At 39.3% G+C, this 10,000-nt stretch overlaps 1 long non-coding RNA gene across 1 annotated transcript in view; it reads right to left on the reverse strand.

Moving 5' to 3' along the window:
• The window catches only part of LOC149137074 (uncharacterized), a 35,525-nt gene that overhangs the window by 15,242 nt on the left and 10,283 nt on the right, over positions 1 to 10,000 (reverse strand). Inside the window, exon 2 of the long non-coding RNA XR_016239129.1 lies at positions 7,430 to 7,532. This is a non-coding gene — a long non-coding RNA (uncharacterized LOC149137074). The remainder of the gene's footprint in view (positions 1 to 7,429; positions 7,533 to 10,000) is intronic.

The raw sequence follows: 10,000 nt of genomic DNA on the forward strand, positions 1-10,000 counted from the left end.
ATATATATATATATATATATATATATATATATATATCCCTCTCTCTCTCTCTCTCTCTAACGCACACATACACCTGTTAAAAGTGTGTAGTGTCTATAAAAAGTGTACAGAAGTGTATAGTCAACAGCAGAATCAAAAGATTCCATATCGAATGTGTAAATGCAGACAGTGACTAACTCTAAGTGTATAGAAATGTGTGGAATAGTTCAGTGTGTTAAGTTTTGTGTAGATGTATGTTGAATTTGTTGTATATATATGTGGAAATATGCATTACGTGAATGTTGTGAAGGCGCGTGGCTAAGCGGTTTGGATATTCTGCTCACGACCTTAAGGTCGCGAGTTCGATTCCCGGCGGTGCGTGTGTCCTTGAGCAAGACGCTTTATTTCATATCGCTCCAGTTCACTCAGCTGGCAAAAATGAGTTGTACCTGTATTTCAAAGGGCCAGTATTGTCACATTTGGTGCCACGCTCAATCTCCCTGGGAAAAACGTTAAGGGTACGCGTGTCTGTGGAGTGCTCAGCCACTTGCGCGTTAATTTCAAGAGCAAGTTGTTCCGTTGATCGGAGCAACTGGAACCTTCATTATCGTAACCGACAGAGCACCAATTATGTGTGTGTGTGTGTGTGTGTGTGTGTGTGTGTGTGTGTGTGTGTGTGTTCTTGTTAATATTTACATCCATCGATCTATGCATCTACTTGTTTCTTCTCTAAGCAGTTGCTGATGACTGAGATATATACATTTGCCCGGTAAGTCGAAGGTGTTAGGTTATAGCATCAGGTCCTCAGAGCTTCTTGAGTACTTCACTCAAGAATATGTATATGTACATATGTGTATGTTTGCATAGATGTTTTAAATCGAGCGATGCCTGAAACAGCAAAAACTTTGAAGAATTCTATGCGAGTTCGATTCCCGGCGGTGCATGTGCCCTTGAGCAAGACGCTTTATTTCATATCACTCCAGTCCACTCAGCTAGCAAAAATGAGTTGTACCTGTATTTCAAAGGGCCAGCATTGTCACATTTGGTGCCACACTCAATCTCCTTGAACACCTATTGTAAGATGATAAACTCTCTGAACACCTATTGTGCAAAAGAATGTTGGTCCCTAGCGGCACTGAAAAGCCACATTTGTGCTGCCCATATTTAGGAGAACGATCAAGTGGTGACATTGCGTCCATACTCACCAAAAAGTAAATATCGGTTTCCGTTCACTGTCGAAAGAAAGAACGGAAAGCAGAATGAACAAAAAGAACAAAAGAAAAAAGAAAGAAGGAAAGAAAGAGCCAAAGAAGGAAAGAACGAAGTACCAGAATGACAGAAAAAAAAAAGAAGTAACGAAAGAAAGTAGAAAAGAAACAAAAAGCGATGTTATATTATCGTCAAATTCATTCTCAGTTTTCCGACATATTTAATTTCTACAAAGATGTGCTCCACCAAATTGCTAGAACTTCACTCTCGTCACAGCACAAGAATTTATCTGAAAGCATATTTCCAGTTAGCATTTACTTAGCTATTTCTTTTATGCCGGTGGTGTAGCTGAGTTATTTATTCTCGTCTAAATAATTCTATTTGTGTACGCTAACTGATGCATAATCTTGTACGGTTATTTAATGATTCTTTCTTCTAAAACTACATTGACAAATACGGTGATTACTATGCATCGCTGATGAGGTCACAACAACACAGAAACATGTCTTAATAGCGAGGTATGTCTGTGTAGTTAAGAAGCTCGCTTTGTAACCACGTGTCGGGTTTAGTACTACTGCGTGATACCTTGAACAAGTGTCCCTACTATAGCTTCGGGCTGACCAGAGCCTTGTGAGTGACGTGCTAGAATGAAACTGCGTGGAAGCATGGTGTGTATATATACATACATAAGTGTGTGCATGCGCGTGCGCGTGCGTCACCTCCATCGCTTTACAACCAATGTTGGTTAGTTTATATCCTAGTAACTTAGCAGTTTCGCCTAAGAGACTGCTAAAATAAATATCAGACGTACAAAAATGACATGCTCTGGGATATTAGTAGTTTGCAGCCACGTGGTTTGGGACATGCCAGCATATGGTCATAGTCGGTGATATAGTTTCCAGCAGGCCTTGTTCGGTACGCGGCATTGAAAAGTCACAACAATGACGAAATATTGATATCTGTCGCTCCGAGAAAGGACCTAATGTGAGTTGACTCGCTCGTCTGACTTATTTTCAGGTGTTTTTAAAGCCGGGCCTATTAAGAAAGTATTCTCTGACGCCTAAAACACAGCCAACCTACGAACTAACAACATACACGCCTTGTGTATGTGTGTTCGATTTTGCTTATATACCTCGAGCTGCTTCTAATTCCTATTTGAATGTATGTATATATATAACATAGGTTGCCAGTCAAATTCTTTGTTTGTGTGTTAAGCCTACCATTGGTTTCATGTGAAATGAAACCCCTTAACAATTATAAAGCCTACCGCATGGAACATCGGTGTTCAAATGTTAAAGGATTTCACTTAACATGAAACCACTGGTGATCTTAACCCTTAAATAAAGAATTTATTATATATATACACATCCTCAAAATGGAACAAAACGCAACAGACCACAATAAAACATTCGGACGGATAGACGATGCGAGGAGGGACAGGAATAAACAAAGACGAGTTATTCGCAGCCTCCTCCCATTTGTCAAGTTACCAAATTAAGCATTAAAACTCTACTCTCTCCAGCGCCGCTGCGAGCGATACATCATTTGCACGATGTGGAGAATGTACCACCACCATTGCCCAAACGGCCTCAACATTATTAGCTTCAAAATCCATCCAAGGCTAGGACCACGGGCCATAGTCCCCTACCCACATCGGGATCACAACACAAATACACGGCAACACAATTTCTTTTCTTCAACAGGCCCTGCCCTATGTAACATTGTCCCAAAACAGATCAAAGAGGAAAAGGATCCCATCACCTTTAAACGGAATCTGGACAAAGTGCGTGTGTTTGCTGATGTGTTTGTACCACACCGTTTGTCAAATTGGTATTCGTTTGTGTACATTTGTGTGTCTATGTATAAACGTATCCATACGTGTATGTTTACGTAGATGTTTTAGACCGAGCGATGCCTGAAACAGCAAAAACTTTGAAGACTTCTATGCTGGAATGAAGGTCTGTGTCAGCATAGATGATAAACTCTCTGAACACCTATTGTAAGAGGTGGCCTTCGTTGTCACATCTGTGCAAAAGAATGTTGGTCCCTAGCGGCACTGAAAAGCCACAAAGGTATTTGAGTGAGATTGGTGGCTATTTCTGTTAAGTAGAAAGCGACCATCATGAAACTTTCTCATTGATTCTAGTACCATCAAAAAAAAAAAAAAAAAAAAAAAAACACGCTTGGTTTCTTGTCACGATTTTGCTTCCTATTCGAAACCTCACCACACACGAAAGGCAAAAGCCCCGGCTTTCAAACACACACACACACACACACACACACACACACACACACACACACACACACACACACACACACACCGTGCATATGAAAATACTCTACAGTCCTACTTTAGTAGCATACCCTTCACAGATATTTATAGATACACCAAGTGACATATGTTCCGATTATAAAACAAAAAAAAAAAAAAGAGAAAGAAGAAAAAAACGATAAGGAAAAGAAAACCACTGATAAAGAAGAGATTTGTTTATTTTACTGCTCTGTTGGTGACGGGTTCAAGCGGTCACCTCAGCAGCTTGTATTGCTCTGTTAGCAAAACTGATTGTTGTTTTTAGCAGAGGAATCTTGATGAGATAGTTTACAAATAAGACAAGCAGCCAAATTGACATTCTCGCTTCTTCCTTTCTTTCTTTCCTTCTTTCTTCCTTTACTCTCTCTCTTTCTTCTTTTCTCTCTTTCTTCACTTTCTTTGTTCCTTTCCTTTTTTCTCCCTTTCCTTCTTTCTCATTTTCTTCTTCATTCTCACGGCCTCTTTCTTTCTCTCATATTTCTTACTATCCACGTCTTTCTTTCACTGTCTTTCTTTCATTCTCATTCTACTCCTTTCATTTTGTCTTATTAACATCTCCTTTCTTTCTTTCTATCTTTCTTTCTATCTTTCTTTCTTTCTTTTTCTCACATTTCTTTCTTTCTTTCTTTCTTTTTCTCACATTTCTTTCTTTCTTTCTTTTTATTCATTCATTCATTCATTTTTTCTTTCTTTCTCACTCTTTTCATTCATTCATACATTCATTCTTACTTTCTTTCTTTCTTTGTTTCTTTTTTATTCATTCATTTTTTCTTTCTTTCTCACTCTTTTCATTCATTCATTCGTTCTTTCTTTCTTTCTTTCTTTCTTTCCTTCTATTTTCTCTCACTCTTGTTCCACTAGTTTGTCTTCCTTTTTTCATCCATCTGTTTCTTTGTTGACGAAATATTGGCTGAGTGACACACACACACACATGCACATGCACACACGCGTGCACGCGCAAACACACATAAAGTAATTGAATAGAGAGACATACATAATTTCTATATTCAAAAGTCAATATGTATGTGTAGTTACGGAATCTATTTTCAACATTCTATGCTATGTGTATGTACGTCTACATACTTGCATGCATTCATGTATCTACTCAAGCATTAAAAAAAACAACCCTATGTGTATGTATATATGTGTGACTCTATGCATGTATTTAAATATGTGAATGTTTTTGTGCGTGTGTGTGTGTGCGTGTGTGTGTTTGTGTGTGTATTTGTGACAGACTATGTATATCCACATTTATGCAGAGTCTGCATGAAACATACATGACGCATGACGTGCGATCGCACGCAGTGAAAATCCTTGTTATGCGCATGCGCATACACGAACATATGTGAGCGTATATGTACGTATACATGTGTGTGTGTGCTTGTGTATCATGCATCCACACACAAAATATGCATATAAGTTCGCGAACCAGTGAAACAATTTCTGTCTTAGTCGTCCACAATAATTTCATTCACATTTTGGAGTATGTTTTCCAGTATTTATAAGACAGTCCTCAATATTTGACTGGTACTTTCGTTTATCAACTGCTAAAAGTTAAGTTGGCCCCAGCGGGATTTGAACAAGCTCACTGGCTAATCGTGACACCAGTACCTGTTCTGGCACTGTTTTACTATATATCGCAGGCGCGGCGATGAAACGCAGCTGTCTCTAGCACCCATCATCGAGAAGATCAAACAAGGTCGAAATCACGTGATACGGTGGTCTCAACGGTGGAGATGGCGGGTAGTGATATAAACAAGAGTGCATTTTACTCCAAAAGCTATATGTGGGTTTCTCTCATGGCATCTACCGCAGTATAGTTTCTTCTAACAGAACATTCATGTTCAAGTGGGGATAAATATTACCTCTCAGAATGCAAAGTACTGTAACGAAATACGGTTAAACATTTTGTCCGATACTGAAAGGAGCCCGTCAACCTACCACGAGAACTACCTGGTTAATTTTTTGTTGTTGCACTCCGTTGCTTACGACGTCGAGGGTTCCAGTTGATCCGATCAACGGAACAGCCTGCTTGTGAAATTAACGTGCAAGTGGCTGAGCACTCCACAGACACGTGTACCCTTAACGTAGTTCTCGGGGGTATTCAACGTGACACAGTGCGACAAGGCTGACCCTTTGAATTACAGGCACAACAGAAACAGGAAGAAAGAGTGAGAGAAAGTTGTGGTGAAAGAGTACAGCAGGGTTCGCCACCATCCCCTGCCGGAGCCTCGTGGAGCTTTAGGTGTTTTCGCTCAATAAACACTCACAACGCCCGGTCTGGGAATTGAAACCGCGATCCTATGACCGCGAGTCCGCTGCCCTAACCATTGGGCCATTGCACCTCCACACTCCAAAAGCCAATAAGAGAGTTTCTCTCATGGCATCTACCCCAGTATAGTTTATTCTAACAGAACATTCACGTTCAAGTGGGGACAAATATTACCTCTCAGAATGCAAAGTACTGTAACGAAATACGGCTAAACATTTTGTCCGATACTGAAAGAAGCCTGTCAACCTACCACGAGAACTACCTGTCTAATTACTCTCAAAGTATCACACCTTATGTCTTAAAATTGGATGAACATCTTTGCTACTAAAACCTTAGATACGTTAGATCATTTAAAAGAGATGTGATGGTCGAGACCGGAATGCATTTAATAATTTGAAAAGAACTACGGTATGGTTAACCCTTTTGCTACCATATTTCTGCTTCTAATTACCGCCTTTATTTTAATAAGTTTTGAAAATGTACTTATTCAGTTTACGAAATTTAATGAATAAATTTTCAAAATTTATTTAAATAAAGACGGTAATTTTCAACTCAAATTTAGTAAAATAACTTTGTTATCATCATCATCATCATCATCATCATCATTATTATTATTATTATTAATAATAATAATAATAATAATAATAATAATAATAATAATTAGGCACTAAGCTGGCAGAATCGTTTGCACGCCGGACGAAATGGTTAGCCGCATTTTGTTCGTCCTTACATTCTGAGTTCAAATTCTATCGGTGGTTGACTCTTCCTTTCATCCTTTCGGCATCGATAAAATAAGATGTAATCGATTAGCCCCCGCTCCCAAAAATTCCAGGCCTTGTGCCTATTATAGAACGCTACGCCGTCCTTTGTGCTGCGGTTGTTTCTCTATCAGCGAACTGTCTGCTTTGATTGTCGGTATTGCGGCGAAAACCATTTTTGAGATCAGAAGTCTGAGTGAAAAGGCACCCACACCTTAAAGCAGCAGCTGAGCCATTCCTTCTGACATTTTCCAGCTCTTACGTGGTGGAAGCTAGCTTCAGCCATGCAAACGCAATCCTCAGCAAACAGAGGAATTGCCTGAACCTGGAGAACCGAGGCGATTTGAGACTGAAACTGACCAACATTCAGTCTGATTAAATGCCTTGATTCAGGATCCCCATGCTTATCCCTCATTCCAGTAATATGATGCGTTTTCCACATTTTCTAACCGTGAAAATTTAAAGTTTAATACTGTATGCTCACACACGTAGTTTTAAATGTAAAAAGTGTGTCATCTTCAGTAACATTTCTTAATTCGTCGTACATGTATATTTTAGCTAACATTTTAATTGCCAGCATCAGTACCCGGTACGCATTTATGATATGGCACGGTAGGGTAGGGTATTAAGATATTTTAAATGAGGAGGGTGGTTGATGCGGAAGGAGAAGTGGCTAAAGGGGCTCGATGGTCGAAAAAGTTTGGCGACCTTTGCTCTAGATAGTCACTAGAATTGCAAGAAATATCAACCAAGACTCGTATAAAATTATATGTTTTTGTCTTAAAAAAGAACAAACAAAACATGCAATGAGTAGACAGTCATCTTAATGACACCAGCAAAAGGAGAAAAAAATCGTTAAGACTGAACTTAGAATGCTATAGGATGTAACTAAATACTTACAAAACCATCTGTACATTTTGTCATTTACTGAAGTGTCAAGCGCCGGAAGAAATGCTGCTAAACGTTTATGTCTGACGTGCTAACGATTCTGCCAGTTCGCTGCCTATCAAAGATAAATTAATTAACAAATTACAAGATCTAACTAATTGTTTCTTTTATAGAAATAAATTGTCAATGAATAATGCTGTGAATTTCGAAAAGTGCTCACGAGAACACTTCGTTATTTCTCCATATGTAATTTTTTTAGTCATCGTTTGTAGACGCACACACACGTGCGCCCACACACACACACACACACACAAAACAGAAAAAGAAAACACTTGTTTACGGACATCTATAAAATTTCAAAAACGCTGAATATATAATATTTATTATTTGACTGCCCTCACAATGGTTATTTGAAGGAATTGTTATCAGCTACAACAGAAGCATTCCTATTCCTGCTGACCACCGAAACATAAACTACCTTATTTAAGGTTTTATGTTATCAAGAACAACAACAATAGGTGATGTGTGGCTGTGAAAAAAATAAATTTTTGCCACAAGGTCAGCTTGGGGGAGGTGGGGATGAATCGATTATATCTATCCCAGTATTCAACTGGTACTTATTTTATCGACCCCAAAATGATGAAAGGCAAAGTCGACCTCGGCGGAATTTGAACTCAGAACACAGACGAAATGCCGCTAAGCATCTTCCCCGGCGTGGTAATGACTGTCAGCTCACCGCCTTCAAGACTTTGGATATTGGTTTCAAATTTTGGCACAAGGTCAGTAATTTCTGGGAAGCGGGTAAGTCGATTACATTGACCTCAGTGCTAAGCCGGTGCTTATTTTATCAACCCCGCAAGGATGAAGAGTAAAGTTGACTTCGGTGGAATTTGAACTCAGAACATAAGGACGGACGAAATGCTGCTTAACACTTTGCCCGGCGTGCGACCGATTCTGCTAGCTCACTACCTTAGGAAGTTTCTAAATATTGACATTTTCTTTCACATCTGATGATGATGATGATGACGATGATGATGATGATGATGATGATATGCATGTGCGCATATGTGTGCTTGTTTTTCTGTCTGTCTGTCTGTGTCTCTATGTGTATGTACGTATCTATCTATCTATCTATCTATCTATTTATCCACATACACACATACATATAACACAGAGAGAGTGGTAAGTATTTGAACAACATAGACAAATGCAGATATATCAGATTCCATACAATATATTATTGGCTCATTAAAATTACCACATGGCTATTGAGATCAGGTCCATACGAGAAGGGGAGATAATCTCAAGAAAGAAAAAGTCTCTAAAGCTGACACACACACACACGCATACATCTATACACGCCAGGTTTCTTTTAGCTTCCGCCTACCAAATCCAATCACAAGGTTTTGTTCGTTCCAACGCTATAGTAGAAAACACTTGTGCAAGGCGTCATGTAGTGAGATTGATCCTGTAATCACGTGGTTGGGAAGCGAACTTCTTACCACACGGCCACGTAAACAAAAGCAAAGCAAACAAAAAAACATCTATAGGCGCGGGAGTGGCTATGTGGTAAGTAGCTTGCTTACCAGCCACATGGTTCCGGGTTCATTCCCACTGGGTGGCAAATTGGGCAAGTGTCTTCTACTATAGCCTCGGGCCGACCAAAACCTTGTGAGTGGATTTGGTAGACGGAAACTGAAAGAAGCCTGTCGTATATATGTATATATATATATATATATATATATATATATATATGTGTGTGTGTGTGTGTGTGTGTGTGTGTGTGTGTGTGTGTGTGTGTGTATGGTTGTGTGTCTGTGCTTGTCCCCCCAGCATCGCTTGACAACCGATGGTGGTGTGTTTAGGTCCCCGTAACTTAGCGATTCGGCAAAAAAAGACCGATAGTATAAGTACTAGGTTTCTAAAGAATAAGTTCTGGGGTCGATTTGCATGACTAAATGGCGGTGCTCCAGCATGGCCGTAGTCAAATGACTGAAACAAGTAAAAGAGTAAAGAGAGAGAGAGAGAGAAAGTATCCAGAAAACTTGTTCCTTGCGTTTGCGAGATAACTTGAAAGTAGTTGAAAACTTAATTCGCCAGGCGTTTGTAACAGCCATTGCCTGGCTCTTGGTGCCTCTACCGGAGTCCATTAAATTGCTGAAAGCTCTCTGACCAGGCCTTCAGATTGGGATATAAAACAAGAGTTGTGATTTCTTCCATGCTTTCCCAAGCAATTCTCGGATAGAAAAAGAAAAAAGCAAAAAAATGTAACAAACAAAACAAAAGTAATCAGCAACTGACGTTGGCCCCTTTCTTCTCTAAGACATAAACAAAATATCAGCCAATTAAAAACAAACACACGGCGTAAGAGTGCTATACATAAAACGATAACAAAATATCCACAAATGTCGGACGAACCATGTATAATTCGAGCGAATAATGGGACCAGTGTTATATTGAGGAAATACACTACTCCACAACATATCGAATTAAGCTGAATGTAAACTATACCCAAACTAGAAACAAACCAATTATCAATAAACACATCAGACAGATGTAGTCGACACGAACAATACAAGATAA

This window comes from Octopus bimaculoides, chromosome 2, assembly GCF_046866305.1.
Source record: "Octopus bimaculoides isolate indiv1 chromosome 2, ASM4686630v1, whole genome shotgun sequence".
Classification (NCBI taxonomy): Eukaryota; Metazoa; Mollusca; class Cephalopoda; order Octopoda; family Octopodidae; genus Octopus; species Octopus bimaculoides.